Source organism: Manis javanica, chromosome 2, assembly GCF_040802235.1.
Source record: "Manis javanica isolate MJ-LG chromosome 2, MJ_LKY, whole genome shotgun sequence".
In the NCBI taxonomy this organism is placed as follows: domain Eukaryota; kingdom Metazoa; phylum Chordata; class Mammalia; order Pholidota; family Manidae; genus Manis; species Manis javanica.
Window position 1 is genome coordinate 98,670,504 of NC_133157.1, and position 21,916 is coordinate 98,692,419.

The 21,916-nt window shown below is 39.7% G+C and overlaps 1 protein-coding gene and 1 pseudogene across 12 annotated transcripts in view; both read left to right on the forward strand.

The window, feature by feature from the left end:
• The window catches only part of PARD3 (par-3 family cell polarity regulator), an 804,135-nt gene that overhangs the window by 22,658 nt on the left and 759,561 nt on the right, over positions 1–21,916 (forward strand). The window lies entirely within an intron of this gene.
• Positions 1–21,916, forward strand: part of LOC108386150 (rho-associated protein kinase 1 pseudogene) — a 120,951-nt pseudogene that overhangs the window by 22,611 nt on the left and 76,424 nt on the right.

The window sequence follows — 21,916 nt, forward strand, 5'->3', positions numbered from 1 at the left end:
AACCAATAAAAAAGGATGGGAAGTGACAGAAGAGCAGACAGGAAATACCAGTTCCCCTAGCAAAGCACCCGAGCTCCTCCCAGGGCTGCGTTCCTGGTTGGAGGGGTGAGTGACATACCACAGCTGCCTTGTGCAGCCAGGGAAACGCGCCTGCAGCTGTGTGGGAGCTCAGGAGTGTCTGGTGTCACCCAGATTCTTTGGTTTATGCTCATGTGAACTTCTACACAAGCCGGCCCTTGGGGGATCTGGTGGGGAGGAGTGCCCTCAAAGCAGCCGAGTTTTATTTGGATGCCAAGCTGGAACGGAGAAGCGTGAGATAGGGATTGATCTGCCCCAAGTGCAAGAAAAAGTACAAAGTAAACGGAAGTAGCTCCCTTCAAATACAGGAAATCTCAAGTTGCTTTAATGTTTTCCCCTCCCAGCTATGTGAAATAGTATCTTACAGTTCAGCCTTAACTCATTTCTGTTTATGGTATTGTCAGTGTGAGTTTCCCATATTTCCTTATTTCAGAGGATTGTGTCTCACATCTGTGCTGATTTTTGTTCTTTGTGAGTTAAGAGGTCTTGTTTTACCCAGAGAAGCAGAACAGAAAAATACCAGGAGTTTTGAATTGCAGCTCTCCCACTTTTTATTTAAAAAAATATGGCCTTTATAAAACCCATGGCAGGAGAAAGAGGTGTACTGTTATCTCTGGGAATAAAATAGGCATGAGACCAAAGAGCTAAATTTCTACTTAGCAATGATTTTTATTAGTGAATCCCAGTAGAGTTTTAACAACAGAGCAGGATTTCCTTGTATTGTGATTCTTGATGACCTCCTAGAAATAATTCAGTTCTCATATAAAACATCCTTCTGATTACAAGCTTGTAATAATTAGATGTTTATCTCCAGAAAAAGTTGCCATAAAGATGTATTAGTACTAAGGGAAGTGCTTGTACACCTTATTATTTTATAGTCTGCGTTGTTCCAGGGAGAGCTATTGAGTGAAATCCCCAAGAGGTCTACCATAAACCAATTACTTGGGCCTAACAGAGAATAATCTCCAAGCACCTCACAAACTGTATCCAGACTTCCACTGTTGGAAAGCATCTGGGTCTTGGGGAAGAAATGGACACCCAGGGAAGTATTTGGTGATTGGTTTTTTTTGATGTTAGGTTAATGATCAAGGTCAAAATAAATGTTTCATATAATATGTATCAGCAACTCTAAAACTACTCATATAAAAGATACAGAACTAAAATAAACTTCACAGTGTTTCCATGGAATTCCCCAACAGGTGTGAGGCATCTTCTGTGGAAAGAAGATGATGGAGAGATAGAGGAGAATGTGGTTGGGGACGTTGATTTCACTCAGTGGTGTTTATGTCCTTGTTCATTTCTGAGCATCTGGATCCTCAGCTAGAGAGGATCTAAAGAAAACAGGGATGCAAGAAAACCAAAGAGGAAATGGCCTATGTATAGAAATTTCTCTAAACCGGGCACATCTTCCCGAAAGAGCCAAGTGAGAGAGCCACGTGAGAAAGCCATGTTGGATTTTTTCCATTCATGGATGTCATGTATTTGCAGTTTTACATTATACATGGTTGATATTACAGCAAATGAGTGTCTCCCACCCCTTGTGCTGTCTGTACCTCACTTCAAAGTAGTAATGAATCCGGTGGGTTCCTTGTAGAGAATTCAGAAACTGGTTAATTTCTACAGCATCACTTTATGTTATTTGTATGGTAGCAGTAACTTTTTACATATTGATGTGGGTTGATTACATATACTGTGTATGCTGTAGGAAACTAGATTTTTCTAAGTCAGAATCTGACAACTTTTTTTGTCAATTAGCTATCTGGCCATCCTTTATAAACAAAAATGCTGGTTTACCGCACTTTACGGAAACATGATAGATGAAATGGAGGTGCATTTTTTAAAAAGATGCACTCATGAATGTATACACGTATCAAAATTGATCAAGCTGTACACTGAGATTTGTGCATTTTACTGTATGTGGCTCAATATAAAATTTTAAATCATAGAAAAATAAGGATTCATTAAGAAAATCATACTGTGTCTCTTAAACAGCAAGCTCTTCATCAAAAATATGATTTTTCATTTACTTCAGTTCAGCATACATATAATTCCCCATATAATTCATAGAATAGAGCTTTGAGTGGTAAGGCACCTAGGACAGTTGCTTTCTAAAAACATAGACCTTCTGAACAGTGTGGACATACTTTCTCCACCGTATCTTTTTCGGGTCTGATGCCTGTGGTGATGTGCTCAGTACCATTCACAGCAGCCAGTTCTAAGGGTTAATAGTTCTTACTGGAAAATGCTCTGGTGGCCTGACATTTGCCTCATTTTTACCTTTGCCAATTCATGGTGTCTGCCATTTTGCTACACAGACCATGTCTTTTCCCCCTCATTCATGATACCCAGCTCTTGAAGCTAAGAGCCCAACATGGGATTGATGCAGCAGAGATACTGCTGACTCCTTGCCAGACAAGTGGATATAAGCCAGCTGTTGTCTATGTCTGTCCTTGGCTCAGAGGCTTTAGAATTGAACAGACTGAGAATGCGAGCTAGAGCTCTCCTTTGCCTGTTCTCCCTGCCCTGCCCCTGTACAGTGAACACCTTCAGACCTTGCAAGCTGAAAAACATTGTCCAAAGCCACATGCACTGGCTTTGAGTTTGATAAGTTTTGTTTCATGTTTAGGTTAAATAAGGAAGTTTGATCTCCAAGTTGAAAAGTTGCTAGTTCTTGTCTTTAAATATGACTTTGACCAGGTTGAACACGTAAGGGTATTTGCCATCCATTCATAATTTTACCACCTATTACAATAATAATAACATGGGAAATTACAAAAAAATAACTTTGCTGATGGTTGGCAACCCATTATAAAAAACAGGAGGCTAGTTTCATAAACTGGCCCTAATTCCCAGGGTGGGTAACTGTGTCCCTTACTCTGCTGACACTCATAGAGTTCACTGGAATCTTCTTTCCCCCTCACCTCCTTTCTCCCTCCTCCTCTCCCCCAGCTTCATAAGATGGGAAGAAATGTGCTTTGGAGGCATGTGGACATGAGGTTTGGAACCATTGCTTACCTGTGGGACCTCCGGCAACTTACTCAACCATTGAGTTGCAGTCTTTTCTTTTTTAGAGGGCACACGTGCCTCACATCTATAGGATGTTGAAGAGTAAAGGTCTAACTTGGCTACCTGGTTGTAGCCTAGTAGAGGGGCCTCCCGTCCTTGGGGAAGGCAGCGCCACTGCTAGTGTTCATTTTCTGATCCCTATCCTATTCTCATGATCATTCCTAACAGAATCAGTCACTCACTGATTAATTAACAAATGAGCATTTCCTGTTGTGTTCCTGGTGCCAGCCATGTGAAGATGCCCAACCCAGAAGTCTCCAGACTGCAGCAAAGATGGAAATTGGGATAGAAGATGAATGTGTGATGTGTCATGGGGACTCTTAACTCTTAACCTGCTTAACTCTTCCCCGGCTGATGGCAAGTGAAGGACCCTTTAGAGAAGCTGACATTGGGTGAATCTGGAGGAGTCCACCAGGAGGGAGACTGAGGGTGGAGGTCACGGGCTGGAAGGAGGAGCTTCTTGGCAAGCAGGGCAGTTTGTGCTTGCTTCCATGAGAAGTGCTGCACCATTGAAGGTCCTGAAGTGAGAAAATGAAACAGGATTGTAAAAATGCCTTGGCAATTTTCTCCTTAATTTATTTTTAATTTTTTTAGGAGGGACACAGGCTAATTTTCTGCCCTCACTGCTACTCCTTTTCTTGCTTGAAGTTGTTCTGTTATAAAAGATCAAGAGAAAATATGATTGGTTAATAGTAGCCTACATTCTTCACACTGCAGCTTATCACTTCTTTTTTCCAAATATAGCTGAGAACCTTACTTTCCTACGTACTAAAAAAAATTGTTCATGTGCTTCAGCGAATTCTGACAAAATTCTTTTCGGTTCATACCACAGTTTTATTTCCTCCTTGGCCATGTACCTACCCCTCTAATTTTTATATATATTGTTTTCAGAATGGAGCTACCCAGTTAATGGCTTTAGGTGAAGCTTTGGGCAGCTTGTCGTTCTCAGACTTTGCTGTTTCAGTGTCTCTGGTGCTGCAAAAGCAGTGATCTCTCCTACACATGTAGGAGCTTTTTCTTAGATTTCCCGATGTCAGTTCTCTAAAGTCTAGAGATGGTGTCTGCTTATTACTCCCTTGTCTTATGGTTAGTTTCAAAATTGTATTCTTACTTTCTTCCAGGGTTCTTACTACCTAATTCATTCTTTTACAGTCAGAATTATAGATGAATTGATTTTCTTTATACTTTTCTAAAATTTCTCTAATCAACCCATATTAATTTTGTTAAAGAACAAAGTATTAGAAGTTAAAAAAAATGAAGTTGAATATGGTTGCTTTTCTTATCACTTTGTCAGAGGCAGGTCAACAGTTCTCATGACATGCTTTTAAGATTCTAGAATGATACCTAAGGATCTCCTTACCTCTTGATTCTTTGCAAATATGTGGTTAAAAAGTAAGAAAGTTACACGCATATGGTCGGATTCTCTGGGCACTAAGTGACACACTTGTGGCAGTGCTTTGGCTGTTTTACTTCCCTTTTATTCGCACCCAAGTTTCTTCATGCTTCCATAAGTACATACATTCTTCTTCTAGCAAATTTTTTGAACAAAGGGTACATTTATTTGGCAGCCTTGGGTTCCATTTGCCTGTTCAGTCTTGGTGCTTTGAAGAAATTCGTTCTTTCTGGTGGTCCATCTTGGTCTTCTGGCACAGGAAGGTTAGACAGAGCACTGCTGTATTCTGAGCAGTTTCTCTGTTACATAACCTTGACTTCATACACATACCCATACTCATAATCACATCCTCCTGGGTACTTAGTACATTTTAAGAGTTACTGAAATTTGTCATCTGTAAATGAAAAATTAGTGTGAGATTTGTGTTCAGTGTTCTAAAGTCTGATGTCACTTAGAATTTGGCAAGGTTGCAAAACAGTGATGGGTTTATACATTCAGATCGGTTTAACTCAGGTGAGTCTTCGAGACGGGTGTTTTGTCAGTGTGAGATCAGTGTGGTCTTGAGTTGGTCTTGGTTTTCAACTGCTGCTTTTGTTTTGTTTTAATGTTATAAATTAGTTCATTTGGCTTTACCATTATCACTTTACAGTGACATTGTATCATGTGCATTTAACATACTCTAATTCAACTGCACACGTTTGCTTAAAAATAATTAGCAATTTTTTTTTTAATGCCACATTCCCTGAAACACAAACCAGACTCATTGCTGCTGGTATTCAACCAACCAAACAGCAATCTGTCCCAGTGATACAGGAAAAACTGGCAGCATGTGCTTTAGGAGAGAGAGTGCAGTACTCAGAAAACCACACTGTTCTACTGTGTGGTCTATTTAAGTAATTTCCAAGGATAATTTTGTCTTAACCTTCGCCTTGATTTTAGAAGCCTGGCCTCAAATAAAAGGTTATTGCATGCAGTTTGTTGTGAATTCTTTGGCCATATCTACAGGGTGTAGTGATACACTTTATTATCAACAGTATTTGGGGCTTATAATTTTCTAGTTTTGAAAACTTAGGCCAGGTAAACTTTGTTGTTCAAATAAGAATCATCCACAATCCTATTTCTAAATGTGTATTTTTCACCAGTTTGTTTGTATAGTGACAGTTCTTTTTTGTCACCAGGTTTGCCCTCTATTGGAAAGTAGTAATGGTTGAGAAGTGGTGGGCTGTGTTCCATAAATTGGAGAGCCACGGGTTTAAAGAACATCTTATTTCCCAGAAGTGGGGATTCCATGGGAGTAGTGGTATAGCTTTCTTCCTAACATTTACCCAACTGATTGCTGATAGAATTAAGTCTCTATTATTCTGCTTCTAATATAAAAGCTTCTAATTGAAAATGCAAGACACTTATGGGGCACTTTGACTCCATCAAATTAAATGAGAAGAACATTAAGAGTCTAATGGATGGTTGGCCAAAGGACACGAATGGGCAATTCAGAAAGGAGGGAATTAACGAGTAAAAAGCCAGTGGAAAAATACTGAATAAACTTAGATTCAAAGACTCACAAACAAAAATATAATCTGTTATCCTATTAAATTAGCAAAACAAAAGATGCCTAGTATACCCAACACTGCCAAGTCATAGTGACCTGTACCTTTGGGCATTGCTGGTGGAGGTGTGCAAAAGTGTCTGGTCTCCTTTGAAAAGCAAGATGATCAGGAGGTACACATATGTTCATACCCTTTCATTCAGTCCTCTGGGATATTGCTTCTCCCTTGGGTATTGAAATTGTGGATGAGGATATTCAGCTAGCATTATTTAAGTTCTGAAAACATCTGAATAACTTCAAAGGTCCAACAGCAGGAAAATGGTTATGTAACCACAGTTTATCCACTAGAAGAAATAATATGTAGCCATTAAATGGATATAAAGACTGTATAGCCCAGTGATGGAAGGTCACGCTAGGTTAAGTGAAAAAAGATACAAAATTAAATGTACACTGTAATTAGAATAATGTTAAAGATGGTATAACCATGCTAATACCCAAATGTTATTTGTTGAGGGGTGAAGAGGTTTATCGATGTAATTTCTTTTTTGTTTTTTTGTTTGTATGTTTTATGAATAATTAAAATCTTAAGGTAAAGAAAACATTGAAGAAGTAGATGAGGTTGTGGTATGTTGAGAATGAGACATTTATTTTTAATTCAAAGGAATGTGTCAGCTCCCTGAGGTCTGCTGCCTGGTTCTGCCAGCAGTTCATTTGCTGTGTAAGTGGGTATAGCTTTCCAAGATGCTTTGGTCTGAATGAGAAGTAATTTTGATAGTTAAATTAACTTGTTAAGGCCACATTTTAAATCTCAAATTCCATCTGTAGCCTGTGGCTGTTTGCAAAGGTATTTATTGTAGCCTTGGTTGCTCTGTTGAGAATACAAGCTGTAGAACTATGTACAATTGATTTTTTTCTGAAGTATTTAGGAATAAATCTTTGAGTCATCAAATGTTTTGACTCTAACTCATTTTAATAGGCTTAGATCATTTTTACTTTGTTTGCAAAGGTACTGCCTACCTTTGATAATGTTAGTTGATGCCAACATGTAAAAATAGATTTGTAATGATATATTAATAACTCATGCTTTTGGGGAAGGTACACTGTTTACTACCTTTTTCCATAGTGCACATGTCGGAGATATCCAATCCTCACTAAATAGCTAAGGTCATACCTTTTTGGGTGAAGGTTGAAATTTCTATAAATTTCCGTACAGGTAAAGAGGCTTATCTTAGTAAAGAGGCTTATCTACTCCGTATGTTAGTGACTTCTCCATTATGTTTTTTATTTGTACATATTTGCCTTATTGCTCTGAAAGAAAGTTAAAATCATAGAGAAAATGTTACTTGATAAAAATATATGGAATCTCTTGATAGCTTTTTTCCCCCCTTCTTTCTCTCTCTCTCTCTTTAGTAAGAAACCAGTAGTATGAGCCATTAGCACTGCATTTTCTACATTTTTGTTTGTGTTTGGTGCGTGTATTTTAGGGCAAGGGTTACTTGAGACAGGAGGGATAGTATGGTGGTCATTCACAGCTAGACAGTTTTTTCATTTAAATTGCATTCATCACTGAATGATACTTGCTTTTTGGGAGAGGAAAAGAAACGAGGAGGACCGAGTTTGGCTTTGGGTAGATTCTTTCCTGAGTTTCTTCAACTCTTCCTTTTTTATTTGGCTTCTTTGGTTCTTTACTTATAGAGACCCTTTGCATGACAAATGGAATACAGGAAACCCTCATCCATTGAGTCCATAAATGTTTTTTGACATTTGGTAGGTTTTTGACATTTGACATTTGCAATGTGCTTAGAGATACTTGGTGTATTTTAGAAGATATTTTAGAAAATAAGATTGATAATCTGCCTTTAGAATGTAATGATTGGCATATTATAAAACCATAGTTAAAAAAATTTTTTGAGGGGCACTGTACATCTGACATCAAAAACAAATATTCAGTGAGGGATCTTTTCCCCTTTTTTCTTCCATAAAAGAAAGAGTTCACCAATCTTTACTTGAGTTGGGTGGGTTTTGGTACCAGTTCAGAAAAAATTCTTTTTGTTGCAGGTTTGACAAGTTATTATTCCCCAATGTATTTATTCATCCCCTACTGGGTTTGTCTTTGAAAAGGATTCTTATTCCCTGATGGACCTCACAGTGGCTCTCAAACAGTGCAAGTGAGGAAGGTGAAGTGAATGGCAGTGGACATGGCTTCTCAGGGTTTTTGAGGACGAGAGAGCCCTGTAGCTTCGGCACCATGAAGAAGTGGAACCTGGTCTTGAAGGTTAGGCATTATTTGAGTGACAGATTCCAAGTCAAAACACAAGTCTGAGCTTGGAATCAGCAAGGTATACTGAAGTACAGCAAGTCAACAGAGGGTAATTGTTGACCATCATGGATGGTACAGCAGGAAAGATAGTCAGGTCTCTCATGCAAACTTGGGAATTTCTGCTTTACTCTCTAAGAAATGGGGATCCAGTCAAATTTTTTCTTTTTTTTTTGTTTTTTGAGAGGGCGTCTCTCATATTTATTGATCATATGGTCGTTAACAACAATAGAATTCCGTATAGGGGACTCAATGCACAATCATTAATCAACCCCAAGCCTAATTCTCAACAGTCTCCAATCTTCTGAAGCATAACGAACAAGTTTTTACATGGTGAACAAGTTCTTACATAGTGAATAAGTTCTTACATGGTGAACAGTGCAAGGGCAGTCATCACAGAAACTTTCGGTTTTGATCATGCATCATGAACTATAAACAATCAGGTCAGTTATGATTATTCGTTTGATTTTTATACTTGATTTATATGTGAATCCCACATTTCTCCCTTATTATTATTATTATTTTTAATTAAATGCTGAAATGGTAGGTATATGCAAGATAAAGGTAGAAAACATAGTTTAGTGCTGTAAGAGGGCAAATATAGATGATCAGGTCTGTGCCTATAGACTAAGTATTAATCCAAGCTAGACAAGGGCAACAAAACATCCATGGATGCAGAAGATTTCTCTCAAAACAGGGGGGTGAGGTTCTAAGCCTCATCTCTGTTGATCCCGAATTTCTCACCTGATGGCTCCCCAAGTTTTTTCTTTTTTAATTGAGATATAATTGATATATAACATGTTAGTTTCAGGTGTACAACATAATGATTCGTTGTTTGTATATATTACAAAATGACTAACACAATAAGTCTAATTAACATCCATCCATCATCACACAGTTATAAAACTTTTCCTCATGATGAGAACTTCTATGATCTACTTTCTTAGCAGCTGTCAAATATGCAATACAGTATTAACTATAGTCACCATATTGTATATTACATCCACAGGACTTAATTATTTTATAACTGGAAGTTTGTATCTTTTGATTCCCTTCACACATTTTGCCCACTCCCAATCTCCAATCTGTTCTCTGTATCTGTGAAGTTGCCTTTTTTTTTTTCCTTCTTTCAGATTTCACATATAAGTGATATCACATAGTATTTGTTTTTCTGTCTGGTTTATTTCACTTAGGATTATGCCCTCAAAGTCCATTCATATTGTCACAAATGGCAGGGTTTTCTTCTTTTTATGGGCAAATAATATTCCATTGTGTCTATACATACACCTCATTTTCTTTATCCATTCATCTCTTATGGTCACTTAGGTTGTTTTCATGTCTTTGTTACTGTAAATAATGCCACTATAAACATGGTGCAAATGTCTTATTGAGATAGTGATTTTGTTTTCTTTGGATAAATACCCAGAAGTGGAATTGCTGGATCATATGGTATTTCTACTTTTAACTTTTTGAGGAGCCTCCGTACTGCTTTCCATAGTGGCTGCAACAATTTACATTCCCACCAACAGTATAGGAGGGTTCCCTTTTCTCCACATTGTTATTTCTTGTCTTTTGGGTAGTGGCCATCCTAACAGGTGTGAGGTGATACTTCACTGTGGTTTTGATTTGCATTTCCCTGATGATTAGTGATGTTGAACACCTTTTCATGTGCTTGTTGGCCCCTTATATCTTTTCTTTGGAAAAATGTCTGTTCAGATCCTCTGCCCATTTTTTATTCAGATTGCTTTTTGCTACTGAGGTTTTTTTTACTTATTTTTATTAAGGTATGATTGCTATACACTCTTATGAAGGTTTTACAAGAAAAACAATGTGGTTACTACATTTACCCATATTATCAAGTCCCCACCCATACCCCAATGCAGTTACTGTCCATCAGTGTAGTTAGAAGCCACAGATCCACTATGTGCCTTCTCTGTGCTACATTGTTCTCCCCGTGATACCCCCACACCATGTGAGCTAAACATAAAACCCCTCAATCCCCTTCTCCCTCCCTCCCTCTCCACCCACCATCCCATACCCCTCCTCTTTGGTAACCAATAGTTCATTCTCGGAGTCTCTGAGTCTGCTGCTATTTTGTTCCTTCAGTTTTACTTCATTGTTATACTCCACAAATGACGGAAATCATTTGGCATTTGTCTTTCTCCTCCTGGCTTATTTCACTGAGCATAATGTCCTCCAGCTTCATCCATGTTGTTGCAAATGGTAGGATTTGTTTTCTTCTTATGGCTGAATAGTATTCCATTGTGTATATATACCACATCTTCTTTATCCATTCATCTACTGATGGACACTTAGGTTGTTTCCATATTTTGGCTATTGTAAAAAGTGCTGTGATAAACATAGGGATGCATATGTCTTTTTGAATCTGAGAAGTTGTATTCTTTGGGTAAATTCCAATGAGTGGGAATCCTGGGTCAAATGGTGTTTCTATTTTTAGTTTTTTGAGAAACCTCCATATTGCTTTCCACAATGGTTGAACTAGCTTACATTCCCACCAGAAGTGCAGGAGGATTCCCCTTTCTCCACATCCTTGCCAGCATTTGTTGTTCTTAGTCTTTTTGATGCTGGCCATCCTTACTGGTGTGAGATGATATCTCATTGTGGTTTTAATTTGCATTTCCCTATGATTAGTGATGATAAGCATCTTCTCATGTGTCTGTTGGCCATCTGGATTTCTTCTTTGGAGAACTGTCTCTTCATAGCCTCTGCCCATTTGTTAATCGGGTTATTTGCTTTTTGGGTGTTGAGGCATTTAAGTTCATTATATATTTTGGATGTTAACCCCTTGTCAGGCTTGTCATTTACAAATATATTCTCCCATACTGTAGGATTCCTTTTTGTTCTGTTGATGGTGTTCTTTGCTGTACAGAAACTTTTTAGTTTGAAAAGTCCCATGAGTTCATTTTTGCTTTTGTTTCCCTTGCTCGAGGAGATGCATTCAGGAAGAAGTTGCTTATGCTTATATTCAGGAGATGTTTGCCTATGTTGTCTTCTAAGAGTTTTATGGTTTCATGATTTACATTCAGGTCTTTGATCCATTTTGAGTTTACTTTTGTGTATGGGGTTAAACAATAATCCAGTTTCATTCTTTTGCATGTAGCTGTCCAGTTTTGCCAACACCAGCTGTTGGAAGAGGCTGTCATTTCCCTATTGTATATCCATTGCTCCTTTATCATATATTAATTGACCATACATGGTTGGGTTTATATCAGGGCTCTCTAGTCTGTTCCATTGGTCTATGGGTCTGTTCTTGTGCCAGTACCAAATTGTCTTGATTACTGTGGCTTTGTAGTAGAGCTTGAAGTTGGGAAGCATAATGCCCCCAGCTTTATTCTTCCTTCTCAGAATTACTTTGGCTATTCGATGTCTTTTGTGGTTCCATATGTATTTTAGAATAATTTTCTCTAGTTTATTGAAGAATGCTGTTGGTATTTTGATAGAGATTGCATTGAATCTATAAATTGCTTTAGGCAAGATGGCCATTTTGACAAGCTATTGAGTTTTTTTATATCACAGAAATTTTGAATGGGTAAAGTTACCAATGATGTTTTTGGAAGCTAATTTAGACATGCTGGCTGGGACCTGTAGGATGGATGTCGTTTGAAGTGGTGGCAAGCAGAAGACCTGAGGCAAGTGCTGTTACATCAGGTAGCAGAGTGAGCCTCTGTACGTAGATGCCAGGGGGAACAGAAGAGTTAATGCAGGAGGGATGGACGCTGCTTTTGACACCATGTGAGAGGAAGGGGCAAAGGTGCAGCCCTAGTTTAGGTTGCGATATAGGGATAAGGGGTTATTTATTAATAGCTCAGTTCCGCAGCAGCTATCATTTTTGTACCTTTGCATATCAATTTTCTTATCTGCAAACTACAGAATTAACCTACAATTCTCCTTAAACCTGAAGGTATTATGAACATCCACTTTTATGGTAATCCCATGTCTCATTTTCTGAGGACAGCTGTCCCCACTGAAATCTTATTTTTGTGTACACATTTTGTCAGCTGGGTAATATAGAAGTACTGTTGAGATTTATCACTGCCACATGGGAGGCCTGGTTTTGTGTGATTATTTCAAATGTTTGTATTAAAAAATTTTTTTTGATGCCATTCTCTGTTAGAGCAATTCTGAGCCAGCTGGTCTCGGGTTGGGTCGGGAGTCTCTGTTTTAAGGCAGTACCATTGCCTCTGGCCCTTTAGTGAACGGGAGTAGCAGGACTCAGCAGGAAGTAGCTTCTATGTAAATTACATACCTTGAAAATTTATTTTTTGATGGTGGGAAGGAGTGACATTGCTCCAGGTTTTCAGTGTTATTTTAATATTGCTGTGAAGCTAAATTTTGTTTGCTCTGTGCTTTCCATATTGCTGAAACATCAAAAAGGATACCTTTCCTTTTCTTTTCTTGAGCTTTTACTATAGAAATACCAATATTTAGAAAAAGTTTTACCTATTAAAATAAACTCAGCATTTGAAAAGTGATGCTTTCTATTGTTGAAGAAACCTATGCTGCTCAGCAGTAGTTACAAAATACAGTGTGTTTCCAAATGATTCTGGATGAGCTGAAGTTCAGAGTAGACCCAAGGAAAAATTAGCAGGGTTTGTTTTAATAGTTTCAAGTAAAATGACTTCCTTTCATTTTGAGTAAAATAAAAGATACTTCACAGGAGTAAAATATCCAGTGAAAAATATTGGAATCAGATTAGTGGCATTTTAAACATCAGTGTGTTATCTGTCATATTTCGGTGCCAAATGTTTTGAAGCGAAAGTGATTGTAGCTGCTTAGAAGGTAATCATGGGTCAAGAATGAAATTTTTCTTTGTCTTTGTGAGGTTGGTTCCTGATTAAATCTCTTCTAGAGATATGTCTGTAAATAGGCATTTTCAATAAAGAAAGGGAAACAGAGATACATCAATTGTAAAAACAGGTCAAGGAAGCATTAACTTAGTCCAGTTTTCAGCATCTAATTTATTGAGTTGCTCTGCCTTTTGGAAAAATGTACTCAATTTATTGCTTTACCACTTATATTTAAGGTGCTTTATTATGTTTTCTGTGTGTTGGTAGTCTGCCTTGAAAAGGCTGACTTCATGAAGTTAATTGACTCTGCTTTTTCTTGTATTAGGAGTTCTTAAGTATGTGTGTGTTGAAACTTGAACTCTGTCCTTGATCAATGTGCACTCATAGGTCCATTTTTGAGTATTAAAATGTTCTTAGGTTCTGATAATATAATTGCTTGTATTTTTTGTGCATATTTTTAATGTACTTGAATCTCTCAGGGATCACCTTGATTTCTGCCAGCTTTATTGTAATTTCCTTTGTTATGACATCTTGTGTAGTTATATTTGTCTAGGGCATTTTAAAGAGTTACTCAAGTTATAGGTGTCATCAGTCCTTAGCAGCAGCAAAACCATGTGCATACATATGAAAGTCCGTTGTTTACTATAGTGATGATTACCTGAACCCCAGTGTTCTTTTATCATGGACAGCTACTGATGGGCAATACAGCCTGCCAACTGCTTTAGCAATGGCTTGTAAAGCAAATGTGGGAAATTTTGCTCATACACTGAGGGTTTCAGAGAGATCACCTGCCTTAAGAGGGTGGGCTTCACACCTTATGATGTGCGCTGTGCAAGATCTGTTTATGTGTTGTGGTCCTGTGTATCTCCACCATATTCACTTGGTCTATTTATTTAATTCAGGTGGGTTTGAGTGCCTGTTTTGTGCAGGAATTATAATCCCATGCAAGTTGGGCTTAGGCTTCAATATATTTCTGCTGTAGAACTTTGAGGCATTATGAAGTCATTAGAAACAGCAGAAGCCCTTCGTGGCTTTGCACTTTGCTAGTTGGGGTGGATGTAGGTGTCCTGCCTTCCAGACTGGAGAACTTCTTTGGTATTCCCCTTTGTGAGAGGCATCCAAGACTTCTCGCCGCTGCCAAGGACTTACGTGAGTTGTTTCCAAGTGTGACTGACCTTCATTGGCTTATCCCTGTGAGTTGTTAGGAAATAGTGTCATTTTAATTTGCTGTATTTCTGTGAAGCTCCAAGGTCTGAGCTCACCCTGTGGAAAAACTCCTTTATTTTTTTCTAAAAGGGTAGGATGTTCATTTCTATCAGATCAGTTCTTTTAAATATACCAGCCTGGACATGTGTGCATCTTTGCCTAAGCACCTATTACTTCATAAGCTGCACCACAAAATTGAAAAGGGGTAGTGAAAACTGTTCCATGTTTGGCATCAACACCAGACACCAAAAAAAAGCCAGCAGATGTTTCGAAGACTTATTATGGGTATGGACTGGCTGACATGTTTCTTTCTTTCTTTAAACGGTTGCTTTGCGCTAACATGTAGACAGCAATGCCCCACTAATTGCGTGGTAATGATCTTGATAATGGTGATAAATAGTAGCTGTAAAGGTTAATTGCACAAGCTCTGGGTGCCAGGTGTGGTACAGGACCCCCTTAGTCACGACAGGATTCTGTCTGCGGGCACATTGTTGCTGTCGTCCACAGCTGGTGAGCCAAGGAGGCTGTGCAGTGGCGAGTGGGGAAGGCAAGCTGGGCACCATGTGCCATCTGCCGCCATGTCCCAACTGCCCTGGGAACACTTCAGCACCTGTAGTTCTTGGTTCCCATTTGCTCTAAAAGGGCCAGAACATTTTAGTCAAAGAATAAACTTAAAAAAAAATATTGTGCATTTACTTTTGTGTAGTTTCCTGATGAAAATGCAAGTGTTTGGCTGTGTTCTTTAAAATGACAAATTTTAATACCAGATCTTCCTCCCTTCCTCCCTTCCCCTTCCCTTCTGCTCATCTCCTAGAGGAGCATTTCAACTTCCTTCCAGAACAACCCCATAGACTTTTAGAGGAACATCGCAAAACTCCCTAAATCCAATGATCTTAAAGATCATAGGGTCCAAGGATGGCAGTTCCACGGCCTCACACAGCTCCCTAGCTTCCAGGTCTGTGGTGCAGTTTGAGAGTGGGTCACATCCTCTGCCTGTGACCTCAGTCATTGCGACAGTTACCACCAGGAGATTGGAACTGGAACGTGAGATACAGTTTACTTGTTTTCTGTGATTTACTCCCAAAGCAAAAATTTTAGAGTAGGTTCCTGTGGTCAAGGAACAGGGGGCAGGGAGGTGAGTCTGTCCAAAGTGACACAGTTAGTGAGGCACAGATGAATTTTGACTCCCAAGTCTAGTGCTTTCCGCTCTGGGAGGCTGCCTTGATCATCTTAGAGTGCAGTTCCAGGCACATGTTTCGCCTGCTCAAAAACCACCCATGGCTCCCTTGTACCTACAGACAGGTCCTCCTGACACACTTCAGGGACACTACAATGAAACGCTGGGGCAAATAACTCATCCTGTAGGGGTGATGGGATGAGTCAGATTTCACGGCTCTGCCCTCGAGGAGTTTACAGGTAGCTGAGGACTAGAGGTATAGTATTAGTTCAGGAATACTTAAAACACCTGGCAAAGAGTGATCCTTTTCATTGAGGTGGAAAGTACTTTGCGGTTCAAAGGCATGAGAGCTGACCATCAGTTGGTCATAACCAGGGAAGGCTTTGGAGGGAGATGGTGTTGGGTTGATCTTAATAGAAGAGCAGATGGGTGGGCATGTTGGCTGGACTGGCCTGGTGAACTCCAGAGATTTAGGGGTGGCTATGTTTAAGGTTCGAAAAGGTTTGACTGGATAATGTAGCTGCTGGTAGAAGATAAGATTGGAAGATGACTGGCATCGTGTAGTAGAGGGTCTTGACTGTGAGGCCATCAGCTGATACTTTAGGAAGTAATTGGGAACCATTGGAAATCTTTGAGTAGGAGAATTAAGCGACTGGGGCTGTATTTAATAAGATAAAGCTTTGGTGGTCAGGGTGGATTGGAGCAGGGGATGCCCTCCCCCCATTGTTCTGAATAAATGTCACTTAGTAAAAGAGCCTCAGAAACTCAGCAGCTGGAGGTTTAAATAAAGAGGCACTTAAGGCTCACAACTAATTTCAGACACAAACGGATGTTGTCAGTCTAGGAAGTGGTTGTACTGGAGCAAAGTTAGAGCTCTTTGAAACTAAGTGGTAGCAATTGTGACTGCTAAAGTCTGGCATCTAACAAATGAACTAGGAGGCATACTAGAGGAAATTATCATTCTCATAAGTATGGGATGGTTATGGGGTGTGTGTGTATGTGTGTGTGAATTTGGTTTAAAGTGTATAACTAAAGAACACGGGGTATGGCTTTATACAAAGAAGAAATTTACACCAAAGATTTTGGTGTAATTAATTCCTTAAAATTCTTAGTAATCACTCTGTCAGGGTTAATGACTGTACTGATGTATAACCAAATTTTTTTTTAAAAAAAGACCTTTGAGTTATTTGGAGCATTTTGATTGAGATTTCATGGTATGTAAAGTGTTTGAAGTACTGTTCTATTTTTAAAATGAGAGAACTGGGAAGAATTGAGTCCAATTCATTTATATAATTCTTTAGTGCTGAAATGAGTTAACTGAGCAGAGATCAGTTCTGTATTGTTATTGCTGCTGTTTTCCCTGTTATTCTCCCTAACTGTTTAGCTAAGAGGTTCTCATGGACCTAGGGCGGCCCTCCTGGTGGCCCTGCCCTCACTCCCTCACTCCCTTACTTTCTAGGTAGCACGCACTTGGCCTTTTCTTTCTCACCCAGCCCTGTTCTTTGTGGTCCCATAGCTATTAGCATCGCCAGTGTGCTTAATAGTGTGACATGTTGTCATAAAGTATTTTTACACTTGCGTGTCTCTCTCAGACCATGAACCTCTGGAGAGCAAAGCTTCTCCTGTTCATATGGCACACCAGTGTGTGTGTGCTAGACCAATGTCAAATAAATGGGTGAACTGATTGTCAGTGAAGTTGGGGTGGGCTTTTGGGAATGAAAAGGTGGCAGTTGCTGTAATATAGGCAAACCACCACACTTTGGGGGAGGTAGACCCTGTTGTCACACCCCAAACCCTATGTTATGGATGAGAAGCATGAGCTGCAGTAGCTGCCCATGGCACCTGGAAAATGTAGAGGCTATGGGAAGGCCACTGATGACCTGTTCATTTTCATGCTTGTGGAAAGCCTTTCAGACAGATGGTTGCTGAGCACTCCTGGGGGCTGCAGCACCAAGTGATACATTTGAAGGTGCACAGCAAAGGTGAGTCATGTGCTGGCTGTCAAGGGGCTTTCATTGAAATGGTAGCAGAATATATAAATGCAGAACCCATAATAATTACAAGAGCTTGTCCATGGTCAGGGCAAAGTCTAGGTGGAATATTGGACCTCGGGAAATAGGTGGTTCTAGCTCTTGTTCACCAATTTGAAGAAGATAGGCTCCGACAGAACGGAAGCAAGAAGGTCAGTGTGGTGGGGATTGGGTGGGGAATGGGACACTAGTGTGGGGCTGGCCGTTATAAATCTGATGTTCAGTTTTCAGAGGCTTTTGCTTAAGCCAGTTGAAGGCCATATTTTAAGTGAGAACTTGGTTATAGGGGTGGATAATTAAGTGGTGACAGATTTAGTGAGGGTGGCGGTTGACGGCTATGGCTGTGGTCTGCAGTGTCACTGCATGTCCACCAGCATTGAGCACACAGGAGTCCTGAGGTTTGGCTGTGCCCTCAACACCTGGGCAGATAGCTGCAAAGTGTGCCTTAGAGCGGATGTGGGCCAGCTTGATTCTGTGGAGACTGAGGTTTGTTGACAGTGACATCAATTTGAGGTTGAAATAGGGTGAGGCGATGGCAGGAGGGAGAAGTTGAGGACTTACTGATGGCATCCTTGAAAGGAGAGGGGATGAGCATGGGTATTTTCAGGTTTGTTGAGCAGTAAAATATGTGCACTGATGTTGACAGTGAACTAGAATTCAGTGCTAGAAACTCCATATTTATCTGTTCATACCTAAGATGATCACACCCATCAGCTCTGTCACTGTGCCTGGATCGGAGCCACACCCTGGTTATGCTTGGCAGGCAGCGACATGTGGAGAGGGCTTCAGCCGGGTCTGGGAGCCATCTGCTGTGCAGAGAAGAAAGGTGGGTCATGGCTAGGTCAGGTCTGCTTTCTCCTTTTCACTTTGAGACACTCTCAGAATAACAGTTCTAGGGCTCTGTGTGGGAAACCTGGAGCTGAGATGATCCTTAGAGCACGGAAGTCCAGTTAAGTGATGGAACTGACATTATAAGGACACCAAGTTGATAAAGAGTTTCAGAGAAGGAAAAATTTGCATGTGTGGTTTTAAAAACAAATTCTTGCTTCTTAGAAGTTAGAATCTTGTTACTAGCATTTTGTATTTTCATATTTTTTTCCTCATATTCTTATGAATTTGGAGGTCACAGTAAGTATGATCATTTCCTGCTTTTGAAAACATGTTTTTTTGTATTAATATTCTTTCAAACTGTCTTGATGGGTTGCACATTTTTTTGTATGAACATAATGTTTATATGACTTTTCTTTTAAGATAATTAATTTGTTTTTATAAATAATCCTGCTCTGAACTTGTTTATATGTAAATACTTAGCTAACTATCCAATACCATCTTTAGATTCCAAAAAGGGAATTACTGGGTTAAAGGAAACGAACTTTATGCTGCTGTGTGGCCTTTTAGAAAGGCTGTAGAGTCCCCCACCGTATACCATCATTGTATGAATGTACATGTTTCATCCCACCTTTATCTATTTAATAACATTATTTTAAAAAATCTTGCTATTTATTTAAAAATGAACTATACTTTTTTGTAGGGGATATGTGAAAAAAAGGTCTACCTGATTCTGGTCTGGAGCATTTATGCATAAGCGTGTCTCCGTTGAATGGATGCGTGTTTGGGATTTTGCAGCAGTAACTGCATTGCAGCTGTTTGTCAGCTGAAACCCCAAAGAGAGCTTGACACCACTTTTTTAAGAAGCTTCTTCTGCTTGTGTTAACAAGACATCATTGTTGAGGTAGCCTCTCATTAGCTCCGTTAATGAGGTTGAGTTAAAAAGACGGAGTCAGCTGCACCTTCTCAGGCTGCACGGTAATCTGGAGCACTCTGCATTCTTTATGCCTCCAGAGCTGTCTGTTCCCTTCCTCCTTGTGCCCTGAACATGTCTTTCAGAGGAATGAAACTGGAGTTAACCAGCTGCTGTGCTAAGCTTCCCCTGCCCCCTCTCTTTATCCAGTTTCAAATTTTTCTCTGCATTTCTTACCAGCTGAAATTATCTGACATCTTTGATTCTTTTCCCCTTAGAGTCCAAGCTCTGTTACAACAGGCACATAGTATTTCTAGCTCATGCTGAACTGCCAGGGTCTAGTCCATAATACATGCTGAATATGTGTTCACTAAATGAACTCCAGAGACTTTCTGCTGCCTATGGAAACAATTGCAGACTTTCATCCCTATCTTCAGTTTTCCCAAGCCACTTTCCCAGACCACCTTCCCGGATGTCACTACTCTGAATCCATGTGATGCTTCCTGGCTGCTGGCATCCCTCCTTCCCTCACACCGAGTCTCATCTGAGGAAATGTTGAGTCTTTGAGATCCAACTCAGTGTCTTGCTTGTCTCCTCCATGAAACCTTTCCTCACATCAGAACCGGCTCTAGTGCTCACTTTTCCGAGCCTCTAAAAGCCATTTTAATTACCTTAAGTGTCCCTTGTAATCACATGTGAGCCTCTTCGTCTTTCGGGTCAGTGACTTTTATCTCCCCCTGAAGTCCTGGCCCAACACCTTATGTTTAGGCAATCTTTCCCCGTGAAGTCTTTGTTTCCTCTGAAATTCTCTCAACATCTTAAGTTGTATATTTTTTGGGTCAATTTAATACTTAGTGCTGGTAGGAATCTTGGCCAATGTCTAGTCCCATTAGAATGTGTACCTATCTGTACTGTGGTTTTTCCATTAACTTTTGCCCCAGGAGTTTCAAATCAGCTTTGTGGCTAGTAGCAAATGCAGATAATTGTTTTCTGATACGGAGTCAGATTTGACACTTCCTATTGAAATGTTTTGCTGTCTGGGATATGAAGCAGATGGTCACTTATGGAAGAACAGATGTCTGCGTTGAATCAGAGCATTTTAATCTGCTCTTGTACCTTCAAGTGTTTCCTTTGGCAAATACTTCTGACCTACTTGTTTCAGCTTTGGGTGATTTTCCTTTGCTAAAGGGATACATAGATCCTTACAAAGTAGTCTGGTAAAATATGGCTAATAAAACATAAATAATTAAATATTGGTTAATCCACATACTTATTCCAATGCGAGGTACAATGTGTTGATAGGTGAGCAATGTTTGATTAATAAATACACAGTTCACATAAACTATTAAGTATAACCCTGAAAAACAAATAATTTCAACGAACTGCAGTTTGATTTTTCATAGTATCTATTGAGGAGTATTATCAGTGGTTAAACACACAGTGTAGGCTGGCTGGCTGGGTTCAGAACTCAGCTCTGTCACATAAGACCAGGGTAACTTTTAGGCAAATGACTGAACATTACTATGCTTCAGTTTCCTCATTTGTGAAGTGGGGGTGGAGGAGGGCGTGCAATCATAGCATTTGCTTTTGGGATAGAGTGAGGATTACACGAGTTAAGAGATGAAAGTGCTGAGGATGTCTCCTGGCTCATAATCATTACAGAAATACTTAGTTCTATTATTAATATGTGTGTATCACCATCATCATCATCTGAGAAATAAGGGCTCTTGCTGCCCCTGTATACAGTACAGAAGCTGGACAAGTGCCACATCTTAATGAGAAGTGCCCCACTGAAACCTGTGCTCTGATTTGGCTTTGTTTCTCCTTCTAGGGTGCTGTTTGAGGTGGCTGTTACCTAGGGATGCATGTAATGTCTGAGGACTGCTTTAGTTCGTAGGTGTAGCTTCTAGACGTCCTGCTTAGGTTTGAGCCCTACCTCCCAAATTTTATGTTCTTCTCTGAGGATAGAGATGATGAGTAGAGGAACTCAGTTTGTTCAGGTTGAACTGTACTTTTTTGGAGGGGATATGTTTCTTTTCTCAATACCATGTACTACTTTTGGCCTGTGTAATACCAAACACAGGGGAGGGTATGAAAGTCTAATAATCGGCAAATGTGTGTTTCTTTTGCTGGGGAGGTACTAAGAACTAGGAGGCCTGATCCTATCCAACGTAACTGGGTGGCGAAGTGCATTACTGCCAACTTGTGAAGGTAAATGCATTTTTATCTCATAGTTCTTTGGTTGAGTGCTATGTGCTGGGATAATAAAAAGCACATGGCAGCAAGGTGCTTATCTGGAGGTGTCCTGTCTCAGAGGAGCCAGCATGTGGTACAGAGAAGGAAGCCCTGTCCCCACCCTCAACTCTCAGTTTTGCCTTTACTTGGTTTCCAGCAACTGTTCCCATTTACCCCTGCACATGCGGCCCTCAACACACCCCACACTATTTTTTGTGTGTGTATGTGGTAACTTTTCATTATGAAAATTTTCAAACATGTAAGCTGAGAATAGAATAATGAGCCATCAGTTATCCATCAGCCAGCTTCAACAGCTATT